Raw genomic sequence first — 7,152 nt, forward strand, 5'->3', positions numbered from 1 at the left:
CCTGCAGGTTCGGGGGTAGTTCTGGTCTTTTGAGCGCACACCCACGGCAGAACAAACGAAACAGACTGCTCCTCCAAAGCTGCAGCCCCGGACTCTCCGACACTGGGCTGGGCAGGGCTCTGCCAGCCATGACCCTCGCTTTCCTCAGTCCCGTTTACTTGCTGCTGCTGCTGCTGCTGCTCCCGGATCACCTGCTTGTCAATCTCCTGGACCACACGGGAGAGCTCCTTGAAGTTGCGGAAGATCTCGCCATCTCGCAGCTGGATGTGGCGCCTGAGGTGGATCTCTAACATCTCGATGGACTCTCCCGTGATCTTCGTGACCCTGGCATACTTCCCATGGAAGCTGAGCATGGCAATCATAGGGCTGAAGCCATCGAATTTGCCGTGGAAGAGGCCTGGCCTGATGAGATCGTCCGGGTGGCTGGGCGGGAGGTAGAAGCGGCGGTAGGTCAGGCAGTAGCCATACACCTGGCTCTCCTCCGCCAACAGCACCACGCGACCAAAGGCCCGACAGTCATGAGGCCGTCTGTCCTTCTCCAACAGCACCAGGCCCTGTTCTCCCCTAAGCCGTGTTGGTGAATCCTTTCGGTGGTCTCTCCTGATCCACTGGATGCTGACCCTGTCCTTCTGAATCTGCATGTGGCGGCTGTGGGAAGAGCTGTAGATGGCATCCATGTACTCCACCGTGGCTGATTTCCCCACCATCAGGCGAATTCTAAACGAGGGCGAGGATTGAATTGGGCCATGAAGATGGGTGTTAAGGGAAGGCCTGTAGGTCCAACCAGTAATGCAGAAGCCGTCCAGCACTACATTCAGCAGTGTTCCATAGCTATTATCTAGTTGCCACAAACCCAAAATGTTTCTGTATGGGAAGATCTTTGCATAGACTTCTCGATAAGTCATACCGATCATGTCCAAGTTCCCTAAGATTTCACGAACGCCATACTCCTCCCGGCAGCGCCGTCTCCAGATGCTGTCGTTGTGCAGGATGTGGCGGAATTTGGTGCAGGCCTGGGCCAGGCTGGCAAGGTCAGTGCCCGGGAGCAAGGTGAAGATTTCCACCAGCATCTCCACAGGCATGTCCTGCAGCGAGCAGTGCAGGGGCGGCATGGGACTCGCGATTCCTCCACTCCCCCCACAGCACTGCACTGCCCTGTCCACCTCGAGGTGCTTTTCTGCAGGGGCCGGCTTGCCTTCGGCTGCTGCCTTCTCAGCTGGGCCCTGGCACTCCTGAGGACACCGACATCCCCTCGAAGAGCCCAAGCCGAAGAAGCAAGCGCACTCCTCCATACCTCCACCTGTAACAGCCACCACAGTGTGGGCCACTGTGCCTCAGCAGGGTTTTAAGCTGGCTGGGTCCGCCCTAAAGTCCAGCCACGCCCCCCAGGGCCTAGAAACCACCCCTCAGAGAGGAGCCAATTGTAGGACTTTAAAGCCAAAACCATTAACAGTGCCCCTTTTTCAGTGCCCCTCCCTATCCTGCTGCCCTAGCCCCAGGCAGTTATTAATCTCCTTTCTGTAGGGAGATTCATCCAGGGATATCCCTATTGGGGGAGGAGGGGTGGCATTTCACAGAAATGCAGTCAAAAAATACCACAACCTTGGTATATCTACACAATGGAATACTATGCTGTGGTAAAAAAGAAGGAACTCTTGCCATTTGCAACAGCATGGATGGAACTGGAGAGCATTATGCTAAGTGAAATTAGCCAGACGGAGAATGATAAATACCACATGATCTCACTCATTTGTGGAATATAGAAAACAACATAGACTGATGAACAGGGACAGATCCAAAGACAGAAAAACAGTAATCAGACCATCAATCCCCAGAGGGAAAGCAGGGGAGGGTGGGGGTAAAGGGAAGAGATCAATCAAAGGACTTGTATGCATGCATATAAGGCAAACCAATGACATGGACAACAGGGGATGAGAACTTGAGTGTGTGTGTGGGGGGGAGGGAGATTGGGGGTTACTGGGGGGATGAGGACACATTTGTAATTCCTTAACCAATAAAGAAATTAAAGATTACAAAAATAAAATTAAAAAAAGCATTCATGAGAATGTTTAAAAATTGGTGCCCTCAAACATTGCTGGTGGAAATGTAAAATAGCGGGGCCACGTTGGAAAACAAGAGTCACCCGACGGCCCAGAAGTTCCACTTGTAGGTACATACCCAAAAGAAATGGAAACATGTTCACACAAAAAAACTTGTACACAATGTTCACAGCGGCGTTATTCATGAAAGCCTCAAACCAGAAACAACCCGAATACTCATCAACTGATGAATGGGTAAACAAAATGTGGTATACCCATGCACTAGAATATAGCATACATAAAACTTTAAAATGTTATGCTGAGTGCAAAAAAGCCAGTCACCATTTCGATGTCTTTAAATAGAGACACACATAATACAAGATGATGTACTAACTGACAGATGGGCAAGCTATGACCAGAGGCTGGAAGGAGACTAGCTCTGCCTTTTGGCCGACAATAATGTGTTAGAACTTGATAGTACATAGAGTGTTTCTGCTCTATTATAGAACATGAAGGGAATTTACTATAAGCATGTCATATCTGTCATTTTAGTCAGAAAGTAATTTGTTTTTAGAATGCAATGAGAAATCTATACTTGCCGATAATAAAATTAATGGATTATGCAATAGAAATATGAACAATTTTATGAAGAGCTTATTTATGGCAAAGAAAATTAAAGAGCAAAGAAACAGGAAAAGATGCTACTCTAATTACCAATGGGAAGAAAGCAATTGTGTTCACAAGAATCATTTTGTACACATGAGATTGATGAGCTTTTTGTAAATTTGATAAATGTACCCAAGTATTGGATAATTTGTGATTTCTTTTAAGTGGTGGAAAGGAAAAGTAGTTGGATTTTTAGGGAGTGTTCCCTATGGGTATACTCCGGGACTATATTGAAGTGTAAATACATTAGATTACAGGGGAGAGGAACCTTTTTTCTGCCAAGGGCCATTTGGATATTTCTGACATCATTTGAAGGCCATACAAAAGGAAATGAAATTATTGACAATTAGGCTGCTGCAATTTGGTCAAACCTTTAAGTTACCCCTATGCCTTGGGCGGGCCAGACCAAATGATTTTGGGGCCTTATACGGACCTCAGGCAGGACGTTCCCCACCTGTGGATCAAGGATCACTTTAATAAATGGCTGGCACTCACCAAAAACTCAATAAATATTACTAAATGAATCTTGGATACTGTTGAGCATCTGTCTACTCTGATAGCATTTTTGTTTTATTTATTTTATTTTTATTTTAGAGAGAAAGGGAGAGGAAGAGAGACATAGAAACATCAATGAAGAAAGAGAATCACTGAATTGATGCCTCCTGCAAGCCCCGCACTGGGGATCGAGCCTGCAACATGGCCATATACCCTGACCTGGTCGCTCAAGCACTGAGCCATGCCAGCAAAACAGCATTTCTGTTTTAGATGCATCTTTCAGACAGTTGTTTTCAGATGCAAAGCCTGGATGTTGTAGAGCGTATGAAGCGAAAGCAGAAGGTCAGGTACCAGCAGCTATAAGCCCTACTCTGAGATATTTCCTGTTAGACAAGACAACTTCGTCTGCCAGAAGCCAGTCCATCCTTGTTGCTTGACAGTCGCTGCAGGGAAGAAACATCTGCACAGCATATGTTTCAAGGGACCTGGTGTATATGGCATATTGTTTTTAATATGTTTGCTCCCCTTCTTAGTGCTATGTGTTTTAACCAGGGTCACCTCTCCCAGAAAAGTTGTTTCCCCAGGTGGGAATTTTTCCCTGGGGTTAGGGATGAACAGGACTAAGGAAGGGAATAAATCAGTAAAACCTCTTAACTAAGTGCCAGGCGGGTAGTTAATTACCTTAACTATGAAGAATCGTGCTCAAGCTGCATAATCTTTATTTAGGATAATCTCCTTCAGTTACTTCCTTGTAGCTTAACAGCACAGTAGAGTAGTGACCTTGGAATGGAGATAACAAACGTCCTAACCTTTGGAACAGAATGGGTAGGATTAAAATCAAATGGTATAAACACAGATGTAAAAGGAGAAGAAAGAGAGAACCTAGCTAGAGAACCTGGCTAGAGAAGCTGGCTATGCTGATCATCTGAGCGCTGTCTCTGTGTCATTCCTGCTTTGCCGACGCCGTCCACACCTTTGGGAACCCCTGGACCTGCTAGGGCTGGACCCCAACATCCATCTTCCCAATACTGACTTAACGTGGGTGAAAAGAGAACAGAAATCTTTGTCCTCTGACTTTGGAAATCTTGTTTAACCTTCAAACTTGCAATGTCAAGGGTTCCAAGTCCGCAACCTCCAGCAGAAATGTCGAGTGGCCCAGTAGATGAGAGCTGGTGCCACACTGAGATCAAGGTGGTGAAATCCTCCCACATGTGGACCATCGGTAACTTTAGCTTTTGCCGGCAGGAAGTCGTGAAGTCATTCAAAGTTCAGCCTTTCATCAGAAGCCATTGATCAACTGAAATGGTGTTTGAGAGTATACCCAAAAGGAGCAGGTGAAGAAAGCAAAGATTACCTGTCACTTTACCTGTTTCTGGTCAGTTCTCCAAAGCATATATTTTTGGCAAAATTCAAACTCTCCATCCTGAATGACAAGGGAGAAGAAATCAAATCTTTGGAGAGTCACCGGGCATATAGCTTTGTACAAGGCAAAGACTGGGGATTCAAGAAATTCATCCCGAGAGATGTTCTTTTGGACGAAGACAATAGTCTTCTCCCTGATGACAAGCTGACCCTCTTCTGTGAGGTGAGTGTGGTGCAAGATTCCTTCACCATTTCTGGCCAGAGTGCCACGAAGATGGTGAAGGTACCTGAGTGCCAGGTGGCCGATGAGCTAGGAGGACTTTGGGAAAATTCCTGGTTCACAGACTGTTGTTTTGTGTTGCTGGCCAGGAAGTCCAGGCTCACAAAGCTATCTTAGCAGCTCATTCTCCGGTGTTTAGGGCCATGTTTTCAAGAACCGGATTGAAATCGTTGACACGGAGCCTGGAGTTTTTAAGGAAACGATGTGCTCCATTTCCACGGGGAAGGCTCTGAACCTGGACAAAAAGGCTGATGGTTTGCTGGCAGCTGCTGAGGAGTATGCCCTGGAGCGTTTGAAGGTCATGTGTGAGGAAGCCCTCAGCAGACACCTCTCTGAGGAGAATGCTGCAGACATGCTCACCTTGGCTGACCTCCACAGCGCACATCAACTGAAAACTCGGGCAGTGGATTTCACCCACTCTCATGCTGAGGATGTCTTGGAGTCCAAAGGGTGGCAGGCAATGGTGGCGTCCCATCCCCACTTGGTGGCTGAGATGTCCCGCTCTCTGGCTTCAGCACAGGGCGCCTGACTGGGACCCCCACGCAAGCGCCTGAAGCAGTCCTGAGATCCTGCCTGTTGTAAGACTCCTTTGATTTTCCAGAAGCAGCAGCCACTGTTGCTGCCACTGAGCATATGGTAGACAGCGCAATCTGTGGAGTTTTCGTCTGCTGTCGGGGGAAGTCTGCATCTCGGCTCAAGGTATTTAGTTTTATTATTTTCCTGAAAGAAATCATTTTTTCAAATGTATCTTTACTGATTTCAGAGAGGAAGGGGTAGGGAGAGAGGGAGAAACATCAGCGATGAGAGTGAATCTCCCGTAAGCTGATTCCTGCATGCACCCTACTGGCGATCAAACCCACAACCAAGGCATCTACCCTGACCACCAATGGATCCTTGACCCCCTGGGTCATAGATGGACACACACCACTGAGCAAAACTGGCCAGGCTAAGCATATTTTCTTCCATAGATTTGTAGAGGGAGTGCAAAGGAGGGAAGGAAAGACAGAGACAGAGACTCTGAGAAAGAGGAAGAGAAAGAGATCCAGTGCCCAGACAGATGCATTGCAAGGGATGGAAACTGCAACCCAGATATGCACCCTTGAGTGGAATCAAACCCCTGACCCTTCAGGTCTGAGCCAAAGCTCTAAACACTGAGACACTGACCAGGGTGAGATAAGGCTTACATTGGGCCATAAACATTCAAATTTAGACAAATGCTCAACTGTCTGTCTTTAGGGATTTGCTTGTTCTGCAGATGTTGCGGTCATCTCTGCACTTTACTAGATGTGACAACCAACACCGCTCATGTTGTTGTAGCTCACAATAAAGTAACATCTTAAAAGACCAACTTTTGACTCAGGACTTTATTTGCAACGGGTCCACATGATTTCTTTTTCTTTTTGCAGTGACTATTACTTTGTAGCCGGGGAGAACTAATAGACTTGTCTTCCTACCTGAGGTTTGATCAGCCTTTGTGTGGGATGTGTGTGCAAATGTCTCTCTCAGATCTGCGTGTTTTCATCACTGGGGTGCTGAGACTTTTACCTCTGGGAGACATGACTGGGAGATAGAAGTGGGAGAATTGGAATTGGGCTGCCGGAGTCTGTGGTGATGATTGGAAAGAGAGGAACAGGAGTTTCCAGAAGGGCCTCTTCTTGGCTGTGCTCAAACTCACATCCACTGCAATGTCTCTGCCACCTCCCCACTGTTACTGCAATATGTGCCCTAACCATTTGGCTGAGTAGGGACATTCCTGGGTTATGAAGGCGAAAGTGTGACCTTTATAAATGTAGCTCAAAGTTCCTTATATGTAAAATGTCTTCCTGCTCCTTCTCTCTCCGTCTCAGGCCTAACTTTTCCTTTAGTCACTTTTAACTAGAAATAGATTAGGAATCATTCTACATGCTGGGGAACACCAGTATCTAAGAAAGGCATTTTCCTAATACACTATCAATTATGACAAATATGTTGCCCTTTCTTTGCTTTTAGTTTCCTTTCATGCCATGAAGATCCATTGACTATATTATTAAATATGATGATAACATTCAAAACATAAGTATTGGTTTGTGCTTTACTCAGTTTGGGAAAATCTCCATGCATGATGCATGGCATAGAATATGTTCTCTGGATTTTGCTCTATTTCCAAACTGTCATCAGGAAGTATAATAATAGATGACAGGGGTGTCTGGAAAAGTACAATTAAATGCAAGAAGTTGGCTGATTTCATGCAGCATCACATTCTTCAGGTCCATACATGCTGCCCCAAAGTTTCAGAGGCCCCTCTTTACAGCTGTGTGGTATTCCATTTTG

The 7,152-nt window shown here is 46.3% G+C and overlaps 1 pseudogene; it reads left to right on the forward strand.

Annotated features, from left to right (window-relative positions):
• The first annotated feature begins 4,307 nt into the window (after nt 1–4,307).
• Nucleotides 4,308–5,407, forward strand: LOC102432045 (annotated as a pseudogene).
• Nucleotides 5,408–7,152: the final 1,745 nt, after the last annotated feature.

The sequence above is a fragment of the Myotis lucifugus genome, unplaced genomic scaffold, assembly GCF_000147115.1.
Source record: "Myotis lucifugus unplaced genomic scaffold, Myoluc2.0 scaffold_437, whole genome shotgun sequence".
Lineage (NCBI taxonomy): Eukaryota > Metazoa > Chordata > Mammalia > Chiroptera > Vespertilionidae > Myotis > Myotis lucifugus.